Below are 17966 nucleotides of genomic sequence, written 5' to 3' on the forward strand. Positions count from 1 at the left end.
TGAAAAAATATGGTTCACAATGTTTTATTTTTGATTTACATCCAGTAGATCATAAATCATAGCTAACTTACAATCTCCAAATATAAACAGAATCAGCAAATTATTTTCTTTAGCTTGCATGCTAAAATGTAAGAGCATATTTACCCTCAACACATTACTTTTCATGGAAAATGTAATTAAAATGCTAGTAAAATTAAAAATGTATATTTTTGCCTTTTGCATTGTTTCTTTGTGCCATATAGATTAATCATGTGCTGGGTGCATAAAAATAGAATACTATGGAACTGAAAATGATATTGCAGTATTTCTAAGTAAAACTAATAACAAATTATATGATAATGTAGTGCCAGTGAATGCCTGTTTTACTCCTATCAGAAAAGCTGAATGAGCAAGTTACTGGTATTATTTTTTAGTTTACCCTTCAAAAATCAACAGTAAATATTTAAGTTACATGGCTTACATTCAGAAAAGATTGTTATTCTACAACTTTACTATTTTATCACATAAGGGTAAAAGTGGATTCAAGCACAGCTTCAGTTATTAGTAAATAGTTCAACTTTGTGATGATTAAACTTATCAAACAATTAGCTTTAACAAGAAAATTATACACTGAAGGGTAAGTCAGTGAATTTCCTCAGTGGTTTTTCTTATTACAGATCTTTGAAGACTTTTTGGTGTTTTTTTTTTATTTAAAAGCATATGAGAAAATAAAATTTTCACCAAAGTCAATTTGTATCCAAAAATTATCTGGATATTCCAGAGGGCAGTGGTTTTTCCAGTTTCAAAAAATGACATGAAGTTACAAGTCAAAGGCACATTTCTTCAGTTATCCACACCTATTCCTGTTCTCTTGTTTTGTTCAGTGCCTTTTGACTTGAGTTTCTAGTTCAAACACTATAAAAAATAATTTATAATATGAGGGAAAGTACACTTTGACAGTAATATTTGAATCACTTAAGATATAGATATTTTACTTCTTGTGTATTTAAATGATATATTTCTGAACACTAAAAAATCTCTCCTTCCTTTTCTTCATTCTCTCTTATCCCATATTAGGCCCACATTTTGACCAGACTATAAATATGTATGTTCTGGTTGCAAAATTTATATTTATATATATATACATGTATATGCCCTGCTAATACAAATGCTCAATTTTCATAGAATTTCTTCATAATTTTACATTACATATATTGTTCAGTAGTATTGAAATTGTTACATGCCTTATTTCAGCACTATTTTTTGCTGGCCATTGTAAACTTTTGAGCACTATTTTAGGAGGAGCATTTTACAAATGCACTTACTGAATTTTTATCACTATATTTTGTTCCTCTAGAAGAATAAAATTAGTGTTACTGTTTTGACATATGTGGATGGGTCAAATTAAAAGCTAATAATTTTACAGTATTTATGAACCTAATTACTTATTAGAAGTTGATTGACATGTGGGCAGTTTTCCAATTACATTAATAAAGTTCAAGGAACAAATTAATAGGCTTGTCAGTCAATTTCAAGAACTAAATAAATGTCACAAAAAGTCAAACCCTACTTAAGTTACATTTCTTCACTGTAAACAGAAATAAACTGATGTGCACATTTCTTCAGTCTCTAAATTTGTTAGGTTGTCTGATACTCAGATGTATTTGGATAGTTTTAAAGTGTATGCTCTTTGCCTAATAATTTGTCAAGCCTTGGGTGACCAAGGTAAGGAAATATTAACAAGTAAGAGAAGGCTATTTGTTAATCACTGATGTCAAACACACCTTGGCTGGTAAAAACAAAGCTCATCTTTAATTGTTGAAGCTATGTACTCAAGGGAGCTATTTTTTAAAAGTCATTTTAGAAAGGGGATAATAAAAAGGATATCTTGTCAACACAGACTGTGCATGGGATATTTGTTGGTATTATTGTTTTCTCAGAGATTTTAATATCAATAAATGGAATAATGGGGGAGAAAAGACACTGGAATAGGAGTTGGAAAACCTGGATTCCAAACGTATAATTGCTCTTGAAAGACTCTCTAAACTTTAGTTTTCTCATTTGAAGAAAGTGGACTCAGATCAGAAAATCTTGAGGTCAATCCTAATCCAAACCAAAAAGACAAATGACAGGGGAAAAAATCCACTGTGGTTATTTGCTTTTGATTTGAAAGAAAAATAGTTATTTAAGTTAAAAAAATGAAAAACAAATCATAACACAATGTATAACACTTGTATTGAGAACTATGCAAAGTAATTTTTACATAGTAGCACCTTCTAGTACTTATTCTACTAAGTATATTTTATCTGGGACTTCCCTGATGGCTCAGATGGCAAAGAATCTGCCTACAATGCAGGAGACCCAGGTTCAATCCCTGGGTTGGAAAGATCCCCTGGAAAAGGTAATGGCAACCCACTCATGGATTCTTGCCTGGGGAATCCCATGGACAGAGGAACCTGGTGGGGTCTCATAGAGTCAGACACAACTGAGTGACTAACACTTTCACTTTAGTGCTTTAGTTATCTCCATGTTTTCTTTCACCAACTGAGGTGTGTATGTATGTATGTATCTATGTATGTATGTACTCATGGAATTTGAAGAATGTGGTATATTGGAGTTTTGCTTCATAGGGATGGAAATTGGCTGATAGATGTAGTAAGAAAATAAATTTTTCATTGTCCATATTTAATGCGATTAAATCAAGTTACCTATTTGTCCAGCATTTCAAACCATTTGGTATAGCATTTACTAACAGCAGTCTTTATTGTTCATGAGTATAGAATAGATATGACTTGAATACTTATTATGAAGGGAGATCTCTATCACAATACTGTCATGATAACATAAAATTTAAATGTTCAAACATTTAAAAATTCAAATATAGAACACAGTTAGTGTTAGTTGCTCAATCATGTCCAACTCTTTCCCACCGCATAGACTGCAGTCCGCCTGGTTCCTCTGTCCGTGGAATTCTCCAGGCAAGAATACAGCAGTGGGTCGCCATGCCCTCCTCCAGGGGATCTTCTGACCCAGGGATCAAACCCAAGTCTCTTGCACTGTGGTTGGATTCATTACTTTCTGAGCCACCAGGGAAACCCATATAACACAATGGTTTCTACTAAAGTCAGCATCTAGAATCTAGGTTGTATACAGCCCAAAATAAGGCACCTAAAGATATTGTATAACACGTGAATATATATACAACAGTTCCAGCCAACACCCTGACTGCTGCCTTGTGAGACTCTGAGCAGTTAAAACATTCTAGGATAGAAATGGAAATAACAAATGTGTATTGTTTTAAGACACACACGCATTCACACACACAGAGTATATGGAACATTTATCATTCAACCTGTGCCCTTTCAGGGAGATATACTCTAGGTTTTCTCTAGGCAGAGTAGAAGGAGTTTTGACCAGCACTCAAACATGTAAGCAAAATAATGTCTCACAGAACTGGAAAAGGTCAGTTTTAATTCCAGTCCTAAAGAAGGACAATGTCAAAGAATGTTCAAACTGTTGTACAATTGCACACATTTCACATGCTAGTAATGTTATGCTCAAAATCCTTCAATCTTGGCTTCAACAGTATGTGAACTGAAATCTTCAGATGTACAAGCTGGATTTAGAAAAGGCAGAGGTACCAGAGATCAAATTGCCATTATCTGTTGGATCATAGAAAAAGCAAGGGAATTCCAGAAAAAAAAAATCTACTTCTGCTTCTCTGTCTACACTAAAGCCTTTGACTGTGTGGATCACAACAATCAATTGAAAAATTAATAAAGAGATGGGAATACCAGACCACCTTACCCATCTCCTGAGAAACCTATATGCAGGTCAAGAAGCAGCACTTAGAACCAGACACAGAATAACTGACTGGTTCGAAATTGGAAAAGGAGTACAACGCTGTATATTGTCACCCTGAATTTTTAATTTATATGCAGAGTAAATCATGTGAAATGCTTGGCTGGTTGAATCACAAGCTGGAATCAAGACTGAGGAGAGAAATATCAGCAACTTCAGATATGCAGATGATACCATGCTAATGGCAGAAACTGAAGAGGAACTAAAGAGCCTCTTGATGGGGTGAGAGAGGAGAGTGAGAACATTGGATTAGAACACAATATTCAAAAAACTAAGATCATAGCATCCAGTCCCATCACTTTCTGGCAAATAGATGAGGAAACAGTGGAAATGGTGACAGATTTTATTTTCTTGTACTCCAAAATCACTGCAGATGGTGACTGCAGCCATGAAATTGAAAGACATTTGCTCCTTGGAAGGAAAGCTGTGACAAACCTAGACAGCATATTAAAATGCAGAGACATCACTTTGCCAACAAAGGTCTGTATAGTCAAAGCTATGATTTTTCTAGTAGTCATGTACAGGTGTGAGAGTTGGACCATAAAAAAGGCTGAGTGCCAAAGAACTAATGCTTTTGCATTGCAGTGCTGGAGAAGACTCTTGAGAATCCCTTGGATTGCAAGGAGATCAAATTAGTCAATCCTAAAGAAATCAACTCTGAATATTCATTGGAAGGACCGATGCTGAAGCTCTAATACTTTGGCCACTTGATTTGAAGAGCTGATTCATTGGAAGAGACCCTGATGCTGGGAAATATTGAAAGCAAAAGGAGAGAGGAGCAGCAGAGAATGAGATGGTTGGACAGTGTCACATACTCAGTGGTCATGAACTTGAGCAAACTCCAGGAGCGAGAGACAGGGAAGCTTGGCGTGTGGCAGTTCATGGGGTCACAAAAAGTCAGACATGAGTTAGAGACTGAAGAACAACATAGAGAGGAAAGATTAAGTTCTACCTGGAGCAGCAATGACTGATGACTCATTAAAGCAGGGGTTATAAAAACTTCTGTCTTCTGTCCAGTTAGATAACTGATGCACCATTTTGGCTCTAGAGCAGCTGAAGTCACTGAACAGCATCCACCACAGCTCAAATTCTTGCTCTGTTCAATCTTCCCTTTTCTTTCTTCACCAGCAATTTATTACAAGAATACTCTCTAATGTATATCCTAGTTGTAAATTCCATCCTCTTTCAACTCAAAGATCTTTAACTATGACCATGTTAGATCCTTGCCTCTAGCTTAGTCATTGTTGAAAGAAAATCTTTGTAATGTCAAAAGACAGCACATTCAAATATTATTTATTATTAGCACTCTATTTTACACTGGATTGGAATTAAAAATGGCTTATAAAAAGTATTTAGTACACCAAGGTGAATAGGATAAATCAGAAACAAAAGATATATAATTATATATGAGGTTGAATCATAAAATTTGTGCTATGATTTCTTTATATATTTTAGGGCTTGGTAAAAATTTTAGTTCTAAGAATTTTAGCACCCAACACAGAAAGAGAAGCAAGATCAGTTAGAGTTCCTCTGGTGAAATCCAAAACTAGTACCCATACACAAAGGTCAAGAAGAGACCTGAGAAAGAGGCAGACCAGTTCAGATTGAGACCAGTTGAGGTTGGTAGGGGGCAGCTTTAAGAAATGAGAAAACTTACATATGAGGCTAGTCTTGAGTGATCATAAGATGAGTGGACCTCTATACGTACTTGGAAGAATCTTAAAAGTTTATATTGAGCCCTTAAGAGAGTTCAGGCATGTTTTCAGTCCAGACAGTCCTAAAAAACACATTGCTTTCTTAAGGTTGAGTCCTTGAAATGGCTGCTAGTAGTGCAAACAGTGAGCAGAACTGACAGGGGAGAGGGAGAAGAGTCTCCGATTGCCTAAGTCCAGCTCTAGGGTCAGCCTGTTGTCATGTCCTTTCCATAACCTCCTCCAATTGTCAACATGTGGAACATTATATCCCCATGACTTATTTATTTTAGAACTGAAAATTTGTACTTTTTAATCCCAGTCACTTGTTTTGCCTTTCTCTTCCCAACCACCAACCTGTTCTCTGAATTTACAAGCTCATTTTTGGGGTTTTTTTGTTTGTTTGTTTTTATGGGGAAAATAATCTCCAAAAAATGACCTTAGTTTTTATATAGGATCTATAGCTTTATTTCATCAATTTGAAACAGAGGTAAATTTATAAGACCACCTTATATGTGATAATATATATGTATGTATACATATATCATTTGCTTATGAGAAAATATTAATCATTTACTCTCTAAAATTATGTTATGAGTGGTATCATATAATTGAGATCACAGTTACAGGGTTAGGTGTGTACATACTCATTCTCATTCCCTCTGTAAGGAATTACTACCTATTCTACCATAAATCATTTTTTTGTTTACCCCAATTCGTTCGTGCATGCTTACTCATGTCTGACTCTTTGTGACCTCATGGACTGTAGCCTGCCAGGCTCCTTTCTCCATAAGGTTGCCCCATGAACTGGAGTGAGTTGCCTTTTCCTCCTCCAGGGGATCTTCCCAACCATGAATCAAGCCCATGAATTCTACATCTCCTGTATTGCAGATGAGATTTTTACCACTGAACCACCAGGGAATATGTTACCCCAATTCACATTATGGTAAAGATCCTGTGGAAGGCAAAATGCACTAAATTAATGCAGACTAGTCAATACCTGAATACCAATCACTGGCTCAAAGTTCAGTTATAAGAAAAATGATATAAATAAAGTTGTATTAGTTCTTATAGATTTTTCCCACAGTGATTTACTAGTAACAGTGGAACCTTACCTAAACTTCCCCCATTTTTATATTTTATGTTGGTCTAAAATATACAGATTTTCAATTTAGAAAGAAAATCATTTGTAAGCATTTTGGAGCTTATGCCCCATTAGTTAACAGGATTGTCATATTTCCCAAGGGTTTTGTCCAATGGAAATGTCAAGGGAGTGTGTAATTCCCTCCGTCTGTCTTGTCACAAGAAAAATTTGAAGCAATGGATGTTAAAGCCCTCGGCGTGTCACTACCCTCGGACAGACTGTGTTTCAGCTCTCAGACAGATCAGTGTTACAGCTCCATGTTACAGCTCAGTTTTATTTAGAAAATAAAGGAAAACACATCCTCGAGTGTGAGGGCATGCCAATCCAAAAGACACAAAAGAACAGAGAGAGCCCTGGCCCTTTGGCTCATCCTTTATATGTTTTTCCTCCTCTCTCCTGGGCCTGCCCCATGTAAATTGGGCTAGCCAGGGGTACAGTTTCTTCTAGCTGAGGTCCTCACTTTGGTCCTAGGACCTTCCTTTGTTCTATTTTTGCAGGCTTTTCCCTTCCTTATCTTTTAGCCACCGCCATTCTGGACTCCTTTTTCCTATTCTAACTACCTAACAGAAACATTTACTCTGTTAATATGTTAATATATAAGGTAGTAATAGTAGCTACTGGTGACACTAGTGGTAAAAGAACCTGCCTGCCAATGCAGGAAACATAATGAAACTATGGTTCCATCCCTGGGTTGGGAAGATCTCCTGAGGAGGGCATGGCAAACCCACTCTAGTATTCTTGCCCAAAGAAGCCCATGAACAGAGGAGCCTGAGGGGTTGCAGGCCCTGGGGTCCGAAAGAGTTGGACACAACTGAGGTGATTTAGCATGCCACACTATAAGATATTAAGTAGTATTGATATCCAGAAAGATAATGGTTTGGGGTCTAAAGATTTTAGAAAAAATATGCCTAATCTGTGAAACTGGGAAAAACAAATCTTTCAGACATCATTTGTGATCTAGACTTCAGCAAAATATTCACTCAAATGTACCCGCACAGAAAAGCTCAGGTCTACTCATATGGACTTTATATGAGCTAGACCTTTGAAAGCAGTAAAATCTTGCATACACTTTTAAAATTCATGCACTTTTCAGGTAGACTGTTTCACTTTTCTTTTCAGATATTTCAGTCTGGCTAGAAATGCTATGGTACCTGGCAGTGCATATCAGGCCAGCTTCCAGAAAATCATAACTTCATTTTATTTGTGAGTGTATTGATATTGAATAGGTTATTGATGTAGCTACTAAGATTCATAAGAAATAAGATTCATTGAACTAATTTTTAGTGAAATTTTTATTTGAATATTGGTACTTCTTCCAGAATAAACATTTTTATCTCTTCTAAATATTTGTTTTCTTTTATAGTCTTTAGAAAAAATTATTGGCCATGCCTTTTCTGCAGTTGAGGTAAAAACAGTAGCAGAAAGAGATGGTAGATTTCAATAAATAGTACTTTTCTTTGAAAAAAAAATTATCTCTTTAAGTGTAGTGGTCATATATTCCTAACCAAAAGTTAGTATATAGTTATATTTATACATATATATATTGTTTAATATAAAATCTTGTATTAAAATCACATTATTGATCAAAACTGTGCAAAAATCCAAAATTCTACATGGAGGAAATGAGTAATTTGGTAATATTTTCTTATAAACTTTCAATATGTTGTCATTAGTAAATGAGAGAAATGAGAAAGAGCGAAAATAAATATTGATAGATATTTCATGCTGTTGACTGAACTATGCCTTTTTTCTATAGAAGGAATTTTATGAAAACTACTGCTAAATTTTGTGATTTGGTAACAGTAAGGGGAACAGTGTCAAAATTTAAATTAGCATCTTTGTTACTAGTAAATTGTGCCAACAAGGAAGGTTCTACTCCAGTACCTCTGATCTACTCATGATTTGGATAATTTTTCGGGAGGGTGTAGAAGTGGGACAAGAAAAGCAAAGAGTTTTACAGTTTGCAGTCAGCGTTGTTGGGGAGCAATTCTGGCTTTGTCCTTCTCTTCTAAGCTTTAAGTTTTAAATCATTTTGGCAAATATTAACTAAAAGGATACCTGAGAATGGGGTGTGTTTAAGAGGAACAAAATTTATCACTCATTTTGATATTGAGTAAAGCCATATTTCCAGTTTTGGTAATAAAGAGTTCAAAATGCAATTTGAAACTATTTTAAAATAGATAACCCTTTAAGCAAGATTTGCTGCCCATTGAAAGTCCCTTCAGAGATTGATGGATAGTCATTCTGCTTCTTGAAGCACATAGTTTGATAAGTATCTGAAGTCTCAGACTGATCATATTTTTATTTTTTTGGTATTAATTGTTTGGTTTTGTGTTATAATTAAGAACAGTTACATTTGTTGCCTATCTTGGTATCTTTATTTTTCCCTAAAAAAAAATAAACAACTGTGTAAATAATACATGTCAAATCCCAATGCAGTATACACCATCAGTATGAAAATCTCTCTATAAATAAAAGATTACCAAGCTTTAGCTAGTCCACTTATTTTGAGAAACCCTGCAAATAATATCTTAGTCTGGTGAAATAATTTGTGTTCTCCTAGGACAGTTATTGCAATAGGATTTGACCTATGAAATAAATTTACTGTTTTCTTCTCCAAGTTATGTGTATAGTCAAGAAATTACTACAAAGACAATTAGGGTTTTGCTGTTTTTATTAACTACATTCTGAATGAAATGACACTTGTAACCTTTATGATGGATAAAGACAAAAATTTAGCAGAGGAGAAATTTTGAATCTGCTAATGATATTGCTTATCATATGATTTGTAGCAGAACAATAAGAATTAATTATGTATAGTGTCAAGAGTTAAAGAGACACAATTAAGACTAATGGTAAAGTTCAATGTGCAGAATACGAGTCACTCTGTGATCTGATGCCTCTCTGACCTGTACCACAAGTCACTCTGTGTCCTGACCTGCACCACTTCCCTCCAATTCCTTCAGCAGTCCTTTCGTCACCTAGTAAGAGCAGAAGATAGACACAGAAAAGGTGGCTCATGTGTCTGAACTAAGCTGTCAGATGTTCTAACCCACATTAAGAGTGCATGTGTGCTCAGTCGTGTCCACCTCTTTGCCACCCTAGGACTGTAACCTGCCAGGCTTCTCTCCAGCAAGAATACTGGAGTGGGTTGCCGTTTCTTCCTCCAGGGGCTCTTCCCAACCCAGGGACTGAACCAGTTATCTCCTGTGTCTCTTGCATTGCAGGCAGATTCTTTACTGCTGAGCCACTGAGGAAGCCAGTCTGCATCTAGACCAATGGTTCTTAAGCATTTTGCAGTCATTGACCCATTTTAAAATTTGCAGACCTGGTCTCTAGAAAAATGTACATACCCTCTACATTTTATAGACTTCTATGAGCAAAATGCTCGTGCAATCACTAAATTTGCCCAAATAAGAACCTCAGTTACTCTTTGTGGGTGAGGACTGGGTCTTAATCCCTTTTGACTCCCAAATATCCAGAACAGTTCCTGACAAATATTAGGTACTCAGCAGAAATGTATTCGTTGTATATGTGTATGTACTTCTTTCTCCCTGCCTTCATGCTAATCACTTTGCTTAAGCTGTGATTTAATGTATTGATGCTATCTTTAGGGCATAACACCAAGAATGCTGACATAACAGGAAAATTTTTAAATTAAAAGGATTAGTTAGGCATTTATGACTTAGGTTGCTTATTTTTATTCCAGGTCATAGCATCCTTATCCTCTGCTAATCCCCATGTTTTTGCAAATGCAGAATAGTGATTGCATGTTGCAGTGAAAATATATTTAAATTGGATAGCAGTATTTTACTATATATATATATATATATACACACACATATATATATATTCTCTTAGCAATGTTATTTTGAGAATACAAATACACTTTGTATGGGACAAAGTCACTACTAACATTGTAGGCAAAGGTTCCTAACGCCAAACAGAAGTAAGAGGCTATCATTTTAAAGGGTTAAGAATACCACTATTAGAATTTCCTCTCGGGTATTTCACTTATTCTTTCAGATTTTGATTTGAGCAAGTGAATGTGAAGATGTGTTTTAAAACAGCATGTTGAAGATTTGAGGAAGAACTTTTTGTCAGTGCAGAGCTAACATATGTATACTCTTTTACTAGACTTAGGACCTTACCTTTTAAAGGTAGTCTATTTTAAAAAGACATCTAGGATTAAGTCAGTTTAATTTTTTTTTTTTTTTTTTAGATCCCTTGGGCAGTTCACTTTAGTTCAATACCTCCTAGGTACAAATAACTTTGCTAAAAATTGCACATGTATCCTTCTTTGTGTAAGCAGAATAACAGTCCCCAAAGGTGACCATGACTCAAAGGAGAACTAAGATTACAAAGCAGCTGACCTTAAAATAGGGACATTATTTTAGATTATCCAGATGGACCCAAGGATATCACATAAGTACTTAAAAGTGAAAAAGGGAGGCAGAAGAAGAGAATCAAATGGAGATATGACTGTGGAAGTGGGTCACAGTGATAGAATATAAGAAATACTCAACCACCCTTTCTGGCTTTAAAGACAGAGGAAGGGGATTGTGAGCAAATAAATATGAGGACCCTCTGGAGGCTGGAAGATGAAAGGAAATGGATTGCCTATTAGAGACTCCAGGAAAAAATAATTCTACCAACACCTCAGTTTTCACTAAGAGAGATTTATATTGGACATCTAACCTATAATTATGGGATAAATTAGTGTTGTTTTAAACCACTCTGTGGTAATTTGCTTTGGCAGCAAATAGGAATCTAATACACATACACTCAAAAATAGAAAATACTTTCATATCTATCTAGAACAGGGTTTCCCAACCTTGGCACTGTTAACATTTTGAATCATATAATGAATGTGTGTGTGTGTGTGTGGTAGAGGAAAAGAAATTTTCTGTATATTGTGAGACATTTAGGAGCATCCTTGGCTGCCTGACTGCTATGTATTGAATGTCTGTGTCCTGCCCAAATTCATATGTTGAACCCTAGGGCCAACATTATGGCATTAAGAAAGGGGCTTTTTGGAAGGTGCTTAGGTCACAAGCATGAAGCCCTCAAAAATGGGATTAGTGTTTTTATAAAAGAAACCCTAAAGAAATCTCTCCCCCTTTCCACCATATGAGGTTACAGTGAAGAGACAGTTATCTAGGAGGTGAGGTTTCATCAGACACCAAATCTGCCAATGTCATGCTTTTGGATGTTTAAGTCTATGAGAAATGATCATTTCCTGTTTGTAAGCCACTCTGTTTATGATAGTTTCTGATGGCAGCCTGAATGGACCTATACACTGGCCTCAACACCTAAGACATAGTAGCATGCCCTAGTTGTGACACTCCAAAGTATCTCTAGATATTAGCAAACATTTGCTGGGGTAAAAAATCACCCCAGGTTGAGAACCACTTGACTAGTAGAAAAGATGTATACAAGTTTTAATTATCCATTGTGTGGCAGGTTGTAACAAGTTCCATGAATGTAGGGATCTTATCTCTGACAGCCCTACTCAGTAATTACAATAAGGGCTGTCATGTAAGTTGAGCTAAAATAAATATTTAATAAATGATAGAATGAATGAGTGAAGGCCCCTAAGAATACAAGTTAGCCAATAATCAGACAAAATTCTTCTCATGTTTCTCATTCAGTATTATTTAGGCTATATCTCCCCTTGAAACTAGTTAAAACCAATATCCTCCTAAGTAGTCTAGTGTGGTTTATGCATTGGATTGACCTCAGATGATGTTCAGCTATGATACTTACAAAATATATGAAGTTGGTTCTAAGTGTCACCGTCTTTTTAAGACTCAATTTCGTTCACTGAGAAGTAAAAAGTAATATCCAACTCTTTGGATGACTGGGAAAATTAAAATAAATTAGACATATAAGAAATTTCTCAGATTATCTGACTCAAGTAGATATTCAAAAGACTTTACCTTCTTTTTCCAGTGAGCTAATAATGTACAGATAGATTCTGTCCTCTTTTTATCCTTTCTATTGGGATATAATTGAGATTGTTCTCATTGATTTCAAGTGACTTTTATTTAAGAATTAGACAATGAAGTTATTCTGTAAAACATTTGTAAAATTAATTACTCTTCCTTTCTGTGAAGAAAATCTATGAAAAGGTATAATAAATTTATACCAATGCAGGGTTTTGGGTTACAGTAATTAGGGGAAAAAAAAAGTGTACTAAGAAAAAAAAATACTACCTAATATGAAAGGAAAGATGACAGTAACAGTCATTTTTGCCTATTTGGTTTCAAAGCTATTCTTTGTAACTCTTTTGTTATGTTTTGTATCATGGGATTGGCTGACCAACCCGGCCTCCATGGGTGTGTTCCCAAGCTTCTTTGTTCTCTGGCAGGATTGATCCAGTGGAAGACACTGGCAAGAAATGAGACAGAAGAAAGGGAGAAGGCAGACTATTTTGCTGTCTCGTCGCCCCATGCCTTTTTCCTTGACTCCAGCTCATGCCAGAGAGTCCTCTGCTGAGGATCTAGCTCCCGATGAACAGTCCCCACCTCTAGGATCTGGTAGTGATACCTGCTTACAAGCAGGGATATCAGTGGCTTCCTGTTACAAGTCTCTGAATTGCTCATCTTCATATGCTTTGTCTGTTTAGTCCTTCATTACTTGTGTAAACAATTCCCTGTATTAAACCCCCTTTATGTGAAAGACTCATATTGGTTCCTATTTTCCTGACTGGATCCTGACTGATACAAATCTTTTTCCTAAGATGTCAAGTGTTTCTACCTGTAAGTGCTCTCAAGAAACATGTTTTAAGCTCTATCATCTACATAGGTAAGCATTTTATACAATAATAATTACCTCTTTACATTCTTGAAAAAATATATATTATTAATATAAACCCAACACATGTATATATCATTCCTGAGCATACAAAGCAAATTTAAAAATAAATTTTAAAATTAATTACACATATATTGGGGTCTCAAACTAATCATCAGAATGGAAGATAAATTAGGAAGGAAAAGATAAAAGTGTGTATAAATATTAAATGCTGGTATTTATGTGAGCCTTGGGCTTCTCTTTATTAGCTTTTGGGTGTAATTATGATTAACATTTCAGTTGTATCCTTAATGAATATTACAGCTACAAATACACAATGGTATGAGTAGAAATGGTAATCTTTTATTATCTACACAGACTGAAAATTTAAGAAAAATAACCTAAAGAGAGGCTATAAAGCTGTGGTAGTATATTTACCCTGGGATCTATGAGTTGTCCAGCTATATCCCAGGCCTTAATCTTTACAGCTTCATCTGTGCCTTGTGGGAAAACTAATGAAAAGCAATTTGGGACTCTTCTCTGGTAAACCAGTTACCTGACTTTGGACACTAAGTCTAATGCAACCAAAGCACATTCTTTAAGATTTTGCCTTTGGCTAAGCATTGTTCTAGGTGTTAGGAAAACAAAACAAAGATCCACAAACAAAAATTAGCCTTTCCCTTCAAGGAACTTACAAACCAGTGGGACAATACTGACAGGAGGCATATGGCAAATAAATGCCCTAAAGTTAGATAGGAGCTGGAACAGGTATATATGCAGGGTACTGTTGACTGAAAAAATACACAAAACCTAAAAGTTGAGTTATGTTTATTTGGTGGGAATTTTTTAGGACTTCGAGCCCCAGGAGACAGCATCTCCTGAGAGAACTGTTTCTGAGGAAGTAGGGGGATGAGTCCATTATAAAGAAGTTTTCAGCAAGGGACAGGTAGTTTGCGCCACCTAGGAGGCCCATAAACAACAAAAGATTGTTGTTAAGTAAGGAAAATCAGATATCTAGAAGTAAGGAATTTAGCAATCTTTCATGTATGGGAAGATGCAAGTGTCAGGGCTCACTGAATTCATTCGATCCATATGCATCTCAGCTATCTGGGCCAAATCTTACTTCCTGATTATTCACATCCTTACTTCCTTGAGGAGTGGTGGGTGTGGTGGATGGCTGCCTCTAGTGCTTTCTCTCATCCTCCCAGCTCCTCAGGAGCTTACCTGAGGAGCTGTTATCACAAGTGACTAATGGATGCTGGATAGCCATTATTGTTCTTCCTGGGCTCAAAAATTTACATTTGGAAGGCTGGAATCCCTGATGACTGTGGCATCCTTGTTTACTGAAAGGGATAAGAAATATTCCATTTCACAGTACTATGAAAGTAGTCTTCTTCCTGTGGAGAGTCACAGTCAACTTTAGAAATGAGGCAGCTGGTGGGGAGACGGGCTTGAGGAGTGACAAGGCAAGAATATAGTTAGCTATAGGAAACTGCTTGGAAGTTACTCTTAGTATGCACAGTAAACCATTTGGAGCTAAAGGAGAAGCTGCTTCAAGACCCAGCAAGCGCTGAAGAAGCAGTTAGATGTACGATGCCACATAGTCTTGTTCCATCAAGTGGAGTGAGGGTAGGGGGATGAGCAGTTTGAAAACAGAACCAGCTCCTCAGATTAGGGGCATTGCCATAAGACATCCTTTAGAAGTGCTGCTGACAAAGAAATGCTCAAATGTGCAGCTCCTGAGAGATCAAGATGCTGTTGAAGGTCATCTGAGCATGTAAGAAGCAATGGGATTCTTGGGGAGCAGCTGTAGGAGGCTGTAATTGATGTGCTCAGCTGCTGACTGGAGCCATTCATTGCTGAGAGGAGCAGCTGCCTGGAGTTTAAACAGAGAGCCCTGGGGAGCCACGGTTGGGAGCTTCCTCGGATTAAGAAGCTACTGTAGGAAGTAGACGTTATGAGTGTCATCATAGGGAAACGTTAGAGTAATCCACCCAGCTCCACCATCTCGGTGGTTGGCAAAGGTGGAAACAGTCTTCCATAGATAAAGAAATGGTGAAAGATTGAGGAGATTGACAAAATCAGTTTGAGATTTTTAAATAGCAAATTTCTTCAAACTCTGCCACAGTCTTCCTTGGCTGATATGGTGTGACTATTTGTTGTCGTTTGCTTGTTTATTGAGGTGCATTTTTACCCTAAAGAGTAGCCATTAAACTGGCCAAAACAAGGTGATAAAATTGTAAATCAAGGGATTCTTTAACCTTAGAATCATGACAGTGTGTGTGGAATTTGTTTTTTTTTTTTTTTTAATATATTTTTCCCCTAGGAAGAATAACTATCATTTTTATCCCATTCTCAAAGTTCCTGACACTAAAATAGGTTACGATTGTTTTGCTTTAAGAAGCCAGAAAAGGGCAACCAATGGAGAACTTGATAACATCTATCAATAACTTAACCACAAAAAGGCACTGTTGTTTAGCTGATGAATTTATGCAATCATCATGTTGAACAATATCTAGCATTACTATAATGATTTCCCATTGAAATGTGTGGGATAATATAGCTAGGTGCATTAATGACTGGTTTATCTTTTTGGACCAATACAGGCTCAGTAAAATGAGGGAAATAGAAGCAGAATAACAGATTTTTAATTTTTCTATTTGAATGGAACAAAATTTTGGTGTAAGATCCTGAAAAAGAAAATTCAGTTGGAAAACTGTTGTGATGGTCCACACCTGATTGAGATTGTGAGAACTGGTGTGGTTATCATGGAAATGGAAGAAGGGTGTGTGGAAGTAGAGATGTTTACCTTGTAGATGTGAGCATCTTAATTTCTAGATGTTAATATATGTAGTGATATTTTTGTTTTGTTGCAATCTTATAATGTTGCTGATTTCTGTCAAAATCACTCCATCTAGAAAAATTCCATGTGGATTGAGTCACATGGTTGTCAGTTACCTTGGGTTTAATAGATACTTCATTGCTGTAGGTTTTAATCAATAATCTTGACCTTCTTACCTGTTATACAATCTGTTCTGAGCAAACAATGAAATGAAGTGAAGTGAGTCAAGCTTTGAGTATATTAGTGAATTGGGATTTGACTGATCAAGAATGAAATATCAGAATTACAACACAAAAGAGAAAATGCAATTTTTTAGGTTTGACATACCATGCTTTCTGTTATAAAAAGAGCATTTTAACAGAACAGCTATATGTGGTTTTCTAAGTAACATAAATCTACCCTTGAAGTGCCTGACCTCCTAAAGAGTCATGGAAATAGTTACTCTAACTCTGCTCTGGACGAATAAAAATTGCTCTCAAAGGTATTTATTTAGCTAATGAAGACACCTTGCCGAGCATTTGAACAATTCTTTGAAGGCAGACAACATTCCCTGGCACATCCATCTCTCACAGAGAGTTGTCGGTTTTGCATGCCTTGGAGTGCTTTTCCCATCTCCAAAGGAGACGCTGCCCCACTTTCTGAGACTTGGCATGTGGTTGAGATTACTGCGAGGCTTTTGAGCTTGCAGTTCACACAGCCCACTTGTCTTTGACAGTATGATATGTTCCTCTTTTAACTTTGCCGTACACAGCAGTGAGGTCTCCCTTAAAGGCAACCTAACTGAATCTGTGGTTTCTGAAGTGTGGTTTGTTATCCACGTTGGCTGCTGCCAAAATATGATATGACTTACTTTTTGCATTTGCATGTGGCTGAAAAAATTGGTGTGGCCTCATCAAGATCAAAAGGAGAGTGTGCATGAATGCCTGGAACTTTTGAATTCACAGAAACTTTTTGGAACATACTTAAGGCTTAAAATATGAAATTAATTAAGTGGAAGGGCTATATATCTCAGAAGTAAAATGATCTCCAATTTTGTCCCTTCAAAATAAGTTAAGGAGCCAGACTTCCGACCCATCACCTTCTGAAAGAATGAGAGTTATTTGTTAATACTTGTTATTAAAATGTTATATTACTGTTCAAAGAAAACTAAATATACCAGTTTGATTTCATGTGCTTCATAATGTTTCAGTTCTCTCCTTGTCTGACTGCAGTACTTAATATTCCATCTCATCACTATAAAGTGATATTTATGTGTAGCCATAGGATACAAGTGCAGTGCTATGCACTTTGCCAAGAGTAGCCACAGTCCTATATGACTACTACATAAAACCAAGAACATTGGCACAGCAAGAGCTATAGAGGGCATATGCATATACGTGAAACACCAAGAAGAAAATGTTATATCCACCTGCAACTTTTCTGTTTTCTGGACTGCTCTTGTCAATCAAATAATTAAAACATTGCCCATCATATACATACTCATGAAATCCTTTTGACTGAGTCCAAAGTGAACACATTGCATGTGACTGAATGAAACCCTAGACCTATCATTTGGAATCAGTTCAGTTCAGTTGTTCAGTAATGTCCAACTCTTTGCGATCCCATGAACTGCAGCATGCCAGGCTTTCCTGTCCATCACCAACTCCCAGAGCTT

The 17966-nt window shown here is 36.3% G+C and overlaps 1 protein-coding gene across 1 annotated transcript in view; it reads left to right on the plus strand.

Moving 5' to 3' along the window:
- The window catches only part of NEGR1 (neuronal growth regulator 1), a 963216-nt gene that overhangs the window by 413505 nt on the left and 531745 nt on the right, over nucleotides 1-17966 (plus strand). The gene's annotated exons all lie outside the window — the stretch shown is intronic.

The sequence above is a fragment of the Cervus elaphus genome, chromosome 20 (genome assembly GCF_910594005.1).
Source record: "Cervus elaphus chromosome 20, mCerEla1.1, whole genome shotgun sequence".
NCBI lineage: Eukaryota > Metazoa > Chordata > Mammalia > Artiodactyla > Cervidae > Cervus > Cervus elaphus.